Here is a 9,891-nt window from a genome sequence, read left to right as displayed (position 1 = left end):
GGCAGACAATTCAAGAAAATAAGCTTACGAACTTGTAGAGGATGTTCTGGTAAAAGTTGAAGACCATTACATCCCTGCTGATTTCATAGTCCTAGAGACTAGGAAGTGCATGGATGAATCCATCATCCTTGGCAGACCCTTCCTAGCCACAGCAAAGGCTGTGATTGATGTTGACAGAGGAGAATTGATCATTCAAGTGAATGAAGAATCCTTTGTGTTTAAGGCTCAAGGATATCCCTCTGTAACCATGGAGAGGAAGCATGAAGAGCTTCTCTCAAAACAGAGTCAAACAGAGCCCCCACAGTCAAACTCTAAGTTTGGTGTTGGGAGGCCTCAACTAACTTTTAAATTTGGTGTTGAACCTCCACATTCAAACTCTAAGTTTGGTGTTGGGAGGTTCCAACATTGCTCTGAGTATCTGTGAGGCTCCGTGAGAGCCCACTGTCAAGCTACTGACATTAAAGAAGCGCTTGTTGGGAGGCAACCCAATGTTATATTTATTTATATTTCCTTTGTTATTTTATGTTTTCTGTAGGTTGATGATCATGGGAAGTCAGAAAATCAATTGAAAAAGCAAAAACAGCATAAAAAACAGAAAGAAAAATAGCACACCCTGGAGGAAAAACTTGCTGGCGTTTAAACGCCAGTAAGGGCAGCAAATGGGCATTTAACGCCCAGTCTGGCACCATTCTGGGCGTTTAACGCCAGAAAGAGGCACCAGACTGGCGTTAAACGCCAGGAAAGGGCAAGAAGCTGGCGTTAAACGCCAGAAATGGGCACCAACCTGGCGTTTAACGCCAGAATTGGCAGAAGGAGCATTTTTGCTCGCCACTTGGTGCAGGGATGAATTTTCCTTGACACCTCAAGATCTGTGGACCCCACAGGATCCCCACCTACCCCACCACTCTCTCTCTTCTTCACCCATTCACCAATCACCTCAACACCTCTTCCCCAAAAACCCCTCACCTATCATATCCCATTATTTTCTTCACCACTCACATCCACCCTTCAAAAAACCCCACCTACCTCCCCATTCAAATTCAAACCACTTTCTCTCCCAAACCCACCCATCCATGACCGAACCCTACCCCTCTCCTCACCCCTATATAAACCCTTCTTCACTCCTTCATTTTCACACAACCTAAACACTACTTCTCCCCATTGGCCGAACCACAAAGCCACCTTCATCTCCTCTATTTCTTCTTCTTCTACTCTCTTCTTTCTTCTTTTGCTCGAGGACGAGCAAAACTTCTAAGTTTGGTGTGGTAAAAGCATTGCTTTTTTGTTTTTCCATAACCATTTATGGCATCTAAGGCTGGAGAAACCTCTAGAAATAGGAAAGGGAAGGCAAAAGCTTCCACCTCCGAGTCATGGGAGATGGAGAGATTCATCTCAAGGGTGCATCAAGACCACTTCTATGAAGTTGTGGCCATGAAGAAGGTGATCCCCGAGGTCCCTTTCAAACTCAAAAAGAGTGAATATCCAGAGATCCTACATGAGATCTGAAGAAGAGGTTGGGAAGCTCTTTCCAACCTCATTCAACAAGTCGGAATCTTAATGGTTCAAGAGTTCTATGCCAATGTATGGATCACCAAGAACCATGATCAAAGTGTGAACCCGGACCCAAAGAATTGGCTTATAATGGTTAGGGGGAAATGCTTAGATTTTAGTCCGGAAAATGTAAGGTTGGCATTCAACTTGCCCATGATGCAAGGAGATGAACACCCTTACACTAGAAGGGTCAACTTTGATCAAAGATTGGACCAAGTCCTCATAGACATTTGTGAAGAGGGCGCTCAATGGAAGAGAGATTCAAGAGGGAAGCCGGTTCAACTGAGAAGGCATGACCTCAAGCCCGTGGCTAGAGGATGGTTGGAGTTTATCCAACGCTCAATCATTCCCACTAGCAACCGGTCCGAAGTTACTATAGACCGGGCTATCATGATTCATAGCATCATGATTGAAGAGGAAGTAGAAGTTCATGAGGTTATATCCCAAGAACTTTATAAGGTGGCGGACAAGTCCTCTACCTTGGCAAGGTTGGCCTTCCCTCATCTCATTTGTCACCTCTGTTATTCAGTCGGAATTGACATAGAGGGAGACACCCTCATTGATGAGGACAAGCCCATCACTAAGAAAAGGATGGAGCAAACAAGAGATCCCACTCATCATGAAATCCTTGAGATGCTTAAAGGGATGCACTTTCCTCCACAAAACTATTGGGAGCAAATCAACACCTCTCTAGGAGAATTGAGTTCCAACATGGGACAACTAAGGGTGGAGCACCAAGAACATTCCATTCTCCTCCATGAAATTAGAGAAGATCAAAGAGTCATGAGAGAGGAGCAACAAAGGCAAGGAAGAGACATTGACGAGCTCAAGCACTCCATAAGATCTTCAAGAGGAAGAACAAGCCGCCATCACTAAGGTGGACCCGTTCTTTAATCTCCTTGTTCTTTATTTTCCTGTTTTTTGAATTTTTATGCTTATGTTCATCATCTATGTTTGTGTCTTATGATCATTAGTGTCTTAGTGTCTATGCCTTAAACTTATGAATTTCCTATGAATCCATCACCTTTCTTAAATGAAAAATGTTCTTAATTGGAAAAGAGAAGAATTGCATGAATTTTGAATTTTATAGCAGATTAATTATTTTGATGTGGTGGTAATACTTTAACTTCTGAATGTATGCTTGAACAGTGCATATGTCTTTTGAATTTGTTGTTCATGAATGTTGGCTCTTGAAAGAATGATGAAAAAGGAGACATGTTACTGAGGATCTAAAAAATCATAAAAATGATTATTGAAGCAAGAAAAAGCAGTGAATTCAAAAAAAAAACAAAAACAAAAAAAGGGGAAAAGAAAAAGAAAAAAATAAAGTTGTGATCCAAGGCAAAAAGAGTGAGCTTAAGAACCCTGGACACCTCTAATTGGGGACTCTAGCAAAGCTGAGTCACAATCTGAAAAGGTTCACCCAGTTATGTGTCTGTGGCATGTATGTATCCGGTGGTAATACTGGAAGACAGAGTGCTTTGGGCCATAGCCAAGACTCATAAAGTAGCTATGTTCAAGAATCATCATACTTAACTAGAAGAATCAATAACACTATCTGGATTCTGAGTTCCTATAGAAGCCCATCATTCTGAATTTCAAAGTTTAAAGTGAGATGCCAAAACTGTTCAGAGGCAAAAAGCTAAAAGCCCCACTCATCTAATTAATACTGATCTTCATAGATATTTTTGGAATTCATTGCATATTCTCTTCATTTTATCTTATTTGATCTTCAGTTGCTTGGGGACAAGCAACAATTTAAGTTTGGTGTTGTGATGAGTGGATAATTTATACGCTTTTTGGCATTGTTTTTAGTATGTTTTTAGTATGTTTTAGTTAGTTTTTATTATATTTTTATTAGTTTTTAGTTAAAATTCACTTTTCTGGACTTTACTATGAGTTTGTGTGTTTTTCTGTGATTTCAGGTATTTTCTAGCTGAAATTGAGGGACCTGAGCAAAAATCTGATTCAGAGGCTGAAAAGGACTGCAGATGCTGTTGGATTCTGACCTCCCTGCACTCGAAGTGGATTTTCTGGAGCTACAGAAGCCCAATTGGCGCGCTCTCAATGTATAATAGTCCATACTTTTCCTGAGATTTCATGGCCCAAACAGGCATTCCAAGTTAGCTCAAGAATTCTGGCGTAAAACGCCGGAACTGGCACAAGAATGGGAGTTAAATGCCCAAACTGGCACAAAAGCTGGCGTTTAACTCCAAGAAGAGCCTTTACAAGAAAATGCTTCAATTCTCAGCCCAAGCACACACCAAGTGGGCCCGGAAGTGGATTTTTATGTCATTTACTCATCTTTGTTAACCCTAAGCTACTAGTTCTCTACAAATAGGACCTTTTGCTATTGTATTAGACATCTTGGTAGCTATCTTTGAGTAGTCTTATGCTATCTTAGATCATGGGGGCTGGCCTCTCGGCCATGCCTAGACCTTGTTCTTATGTATTTTCAACGGTGGAGTTTCTACACACCATAGATTAAGGTATGAAGCTCTACTGTACCTCGAGTATTAATGCAATTACTATTGTTCTTCTATTCATTTCAGCTTATTCTTGTTCTAAGATATCACTTGTTCCTCAACTTGATGATTGTGATGATCCGTGACACTCATCATCATTCTCACCTATGAACGAGTGCCTGACAACCACCTCCGTTCTACCTTAGATTGAGTGGATATCTCTTGGGTTCCTTAATCAGAATCTTCGTGGTATAAGCTAGAATTGATGGCGGCATTCAAGAGAATCCGGAAGGTCTAAACCTTGTCTGTGGTATTCTGAGTAGGATTCAAGGATTGAATGACTGTGACGAGCTTCAAAATCGCAATTGTGGGGCGTTAGTCACAGACGCAAAAGAATCACTGGATTCTATTCCGACATGATCGAGAACCGACAGCTGAATAGCCGTGCTATGACAAAGCGCATTGAACATTTTCACTGAGAGGACGGGACTGTAGCCATTGACAACGGTGATGCCCAACATACAGCTTGCCATGGAAAGGAGTAAGAAGGATTGGATGAAGACAGTAGGAAAGTAGAGAGACAGAAGGGACAAAGCATCTCCATACGCTTATCTGAAGTTCTCACCAATGAATTACATAAGTATCTCTATCTTTATTTTATGCTTTATTCATAAATCATTCATAACCATTTGAATCTGCCTGACTGAGATTTACAAGATGACCATAGCTTGCTTCATACCAACAATCTCCGTGGGATCGACCCTTACTCGCGTAAGGTTTATTACTTGGACGACCCAGTGCACTTGCTGGTTAGTTGTGCGAAGTTGTGATAAAGAGTTCAGATTGCAATTGAGCGTACTATGTTGATGGCGCCATTGATGATCACAATTTCGTGCACCACTTGGGAGAGTACTAGGAGGAGTTTCAATGACTTTCTTGCTCAGCTGGCCCACTTGTGCCTCCAAATTTCTGATGGTGGACCTTGTTTCTCTCATGAAGCTTAAAGTGGCCTTAGACAGATCAGAGACTAAATTTGCTAAGTTAGAGGTACTTGGCTCAGAATTCTCTGTCTGTTGCTAAGAAGATGATGGAAAAGGCTTACTATTGCTAAGCCTGTTTCTTCCACCATTATTAAAGACCTGTTGAGGCTTTTGTTGATCCATCCATGAGAAATTTGGATGATTTCTCCATGAGGGGTTATAGGTGTTGTCAAAGGCTTTCCACATGTAGTTTACCTCTGCCATTGCAGGGTTTTCAGGATCATAGGCCTCTTCTTCAGAAGATGCCTCTTTAGTACTATTGGATGCATTTTGCCATCCATTCAGACTTTGAGAAATCATGTTGACTTGCTGAGTCAACATTTTGTTCTGAGCCAATATGGCATTCAGGGCATCAATTTCAAGAACTTTCTTCTTCTGAGGCATCCCATTATTCACGGAATTCCTCTTAGAAGTGTAGATGAATTGGTTATTTGCAACCATTTCAATTAGTTCCTGAGCTTCTGCAGGCGTTTTCTTTAGGTGAATGGATCCACCTGCATAATGATCCAGTGACATCTTAGAGAACTCAGACAGACCATAATAAAATATATTTATCATGGTCCACTCTGAGAACATGTCAAAAGGATACTTTTTGGTCATCTGCTTGTATCTTTCCCAAGTTTCATAGAGGGATTCACCATTTTTTTGCTTGAAGGTCTGAACATCCACTCTAAGCTTGCTCAGCTTTTGAGGAGGAAAGAATTTAACCAAGAAGGCCATGACCAGCTTATCCCAAGAGTCCAGGCTATCCTTAGGTTGTGAGTCTAACCATGTTCTAGCTCTGTCTCTTATAGCAAAAAGGAAAAGCATGAGCCTGTAGACTTCAAGATCTACTCCATTAGTCTTAACAGTCTTATAGATCTGCAAGAACTCATTTATAAACTGGTAGGAATCTTCTGATGGAAGTCCATGAAACTTGCAGTTTTGTTGCATTAGAGCAACTAGTTGAGGTTTCAGCTCAAAATTGTTTGCTCCAATGGCAGGAATTGAGATGCTTCTTCCATTAAACTTGGAAGTAGGTGTAGTATAATCACCAAGCATCCTCTTTGCATTATTGTTGTTAGGTTCGACTGCCATATCCTTTTCTTGTTCGCAAAATTTCAGTAAGGTTGTCTCTGGATTGTTGTAATTTAGCTTCTCTTAGTTTTCTCTTCAGAGTCCTTTCAGGTTCAGGATTAGCTTCAACAAGAATACCTTTTTCCTTATTCCTGCTCATATGAGAAAGAAGAGAACAGAAGAGGAAGGGGAATCCTCTATGTCACAGTATAGAGATTCCTTTATGTTAGTAAAAGAAGAAAGGGAATAAGAGTGAAGAAAAATGAATCAACCAAACACAAGGGTAAGGATAGGAGCATGGATATGAGATGAAGAGAAGTGTTAGTAAATGAATAAATAAATAGACTAAGATGAGAGAGAGAAGATTTCGAAAATAATTTTTGAAAAGGAGTTAATGATTTTCGAAAATTAAAGAAGAATTAAAATTAAAATTAAAATGTAAAACAATTAGTTAATTAAAAAGAATTTTGAAAAGGATGAGATATTTTCGAAAAATTGATAGGGAAAATTAGTTAGGTGGTTTTGAAAAAGATAAGAAACAAATAAAAAGTCAATTAGTTAGTTGAAAAAGATTTGAAAATTAATTTTGAAAAGATAAGAAGATAAGGAGATATTTTGAAATCAAATTTTTGAAAAAGATAAAATTTAAAAAGATATGATAAAAAGATTTGATTAAAAAGATATGGTTGGAAAAGATTTAATTTTTAAAATTTAAATTAATTACTTGACTAACAAAAAACTAAAAAATATGATTCTAGAATTTAAAGATTGAACCTTTCTTAACAATAAAGTAACAAACTTCAAATTTTTGAATCAATCATATTAATTGTTAGTAAAGTTTCAATTTTGAGATAAAGATAAGAAAAAGATTTTGAAAATCAATTTAAGAATATTTTCGAAAATAATAAAAGAAAAATGAAAAAGATTTTTGAAAAGATAAGATTTTTAAAATTGAAAATTTGACTTGACTTATAAGAACTAACTAATTTTAAAATTTTTTGACTAAGTCAACTCAAATTTTCGAAATTTTGAGAGAAAAAAAAAGAAAATATATTTTTTTTAATTTTTTGAATTTTTAATGATGAGAGAGAAAAACACAAATATGACCCAAAACATGAAAATTTTGGATCAAACATATAATGCATGCAAGAACACTATGAATGTCAAGATGAACACCAAGAACACTTTGAAGATCAAGATGAACATCAAGACTTATTTTTGAAAAATTTTCAAGTAAAGAAAACATGCAAGACACCAAACTTAGAAATATTTAATGCTTGGACTCTAACAAACAAAAAATGCATATGAAAAACAAAAAAAGAAACAAAACAAGAAAATTCAAAGATCAAACAAGAAGACTTACCAAGAACAACTTGAAGATCATGAAGAACATATGCATGAATTTTCGAAAAATGCATAAATTTTAAAAACATGTAATTGACACCAAACTTAAAATTGACTCTAGACTTAAACAAGAAACACAAAATATTTTTTATTTTTATGATTTTATAATTTTTTTTGGATTTTATTTTGTATTTTTTTTCAAAATTTTATTAGGAAGAAGAAAATAAGAAATTCAAAATTTTTAATAAGAATTCCAGGAATCTTTCAATGTTAGCCTAAAGCTCTGATCCAAGGGTTGGACATGGCTTAAAAGCCAGCCAGCTTTAGGATATAAATCAGACATACAACAGCTGATATTTCAATTAACTTGCCTCTATGCTGATGATTGGAAGCCTCAGTACAAAAGAATTAAACATGGCTTTACAGCCAACCAGGCTTCCACATACTTCATGAAACACTAGAATTCATTCTTAAAAATTTAGAATAATTTTCGAAAACAAAAGGAAAACAAATTTTTTTTGAAAGATTTTTGAAAAATTTCTGAAAATAAAACAAAAAGAAAATTACCTAATCTGAGCAACAAGATGAACCGTCAGTTGTCCAAACTCAAACAATCCCCAGCAACGGCACCAAAAACTTGGTGCACGAAATTGTGATCTCTAATAATGGCATTCAACTTGGTATGCACATCTACTAACTCAGCACTTTCTTCACAACATCGCACAACTAACCGGCAAGTGCACTGGGTCATCCAAGTAATAAACCTTACGTGAGTAAGGGTCGATCCCACGGAGATTGTTGGTATGAAGCAAGCTATGGTCATCTTGAAATTCTCAGTTAGGCGGATAATATATTGTTATGGAGTTTTTGAATAATAATAATAAATAAACAGAAGATAAAGATAGAAATACTTATGTAAATCGTTGATGGGAATTTCAGATAGGCGTATGAAGATGATGTACTCCTTCTGAATCTCTGCTTTCCTACTACCTTCATCCAATCCTTCTTACTCCTTTCCATGGCAAGCTGTATGTAGGGCATCACCGTTGTCAATGGCTACATCCCATCCTTTCAGTGAAAATGGTCCAAATGCTCTGTCACAGCACGGCTAATCATCTGTCGGTTCTCGATCATGCCGGAATAAAATCCATTGATTCTTTTGCGTTTGTCATCACACCCAACAATCACGAGTTTGAAACTCGTCACAGTCATTCAATCCCTGAATCCTACTCGGAATACCACAGACAAGGTTTAGACTTTCCGGATTCTCATTAATGCCACCATCAATTCTAGCTTATACCACGAAGATTCTGATTAAGGAATCTAAGAGATATGCGTGATGGTGTTTTGTGAAAAAATAAATTTCCAACACACAAATCCAACCGGCAAGTATACCGGGTCGCATCAAGTAATAAAACTCACGGGAGTGAGGTCGATCCCACAGGGATTGATGGATCAAGCAACTTTAGTGGGTGATTAGTTTAGTCAAGCTAACATTGATGAGTGAGAATTGTTGCAGCAGAATGTAAATAGCAATGAACTTAAATCGCAGAATGTAAATGGCAGGAAACCTAAAGAGCAAGAAAAGTAAAATCTTAAATCACAAGAAATGTAAATTGCATTAAATGTAAAGGGGAATGGGAACAAGGAGATTAAAGCAAGCAGCAAGCAGAATTTGGAACAGTTGCATAAGAATTAAATTTCATGAAAAGTAAAAGGACTTGGGTGATGGGAATTAAAATTCAACAAGAGAATGTAAGGAGCAATCAAGCAGAAGAGTAACTTGCAACAAATCTTAAACAGAAAGCAAAATTGCTTGAAAAAGCAAATAGAAATTAAATTCAGTTTAATTGCCAAATGAGATTGAAGATCTCAGGAAATCAAAGAGACTAGAAAACAAGTCTAGATCTCAATTCCTTCCTTGATCAAAGTAGAAGACAACTTGCAGAAGAGAAGAAAGATGAAAGCAGTAAAAGAAACTTCAGATCCAATTTCTCAATTTCCTCAATTATGCAGAAGAACACAAATGAATTTCAGATGGAGAACTGAAACAGAATTCCTTCAATTCTTGATCCAAAATTTTTGCAGAAAGGAAAATTAAAAGAGAGAGCTATCTACTACTCCCTAATGGAGCCAACCTCCACTCGAGCTCCAATTGATGCCTTTATATAGGCTTTACAAAATGAAAAATGAAAATGCCATTAAAACAAATTACAAAAATGAAAATCCTAATTTAATTGATTCATGTGCCTTTGAGTGATGATGTGGGCTTTGCTTGCTTTGGATTTGAGGAGAAATGGGTTTGGTTGGCCTTGATTCAATTTGGTGAGGAATTGAATTAAAATAAAATTTTGGTTGAATTTTGGCTCATGTTGCTCCCAGGAGGCTGCCCTGCCCTTGTGGAGGGCAGGGCAGAAAATGGTGTGTGCGGCCGT

This window comes from Arachis hypogaea, chromosome 1, assembly GCF_003086295.3.
Source record: "Arachis hypogaea cultivar Tifrunner chromosome 1, arahy.Tifrunner.gnm2.J5K5, whole genome shotgun sequence".
Taxonomy (NCBI): domain Eukaryota; kingdom Viridiplantae; phylum Streptophyta; class Magnoliopsida; order Fabales; family Fabaceae; genus Arachis; species Arachis hypogaea.
This window is presented reverse-complemented; position numbering follows the sequence as displayed.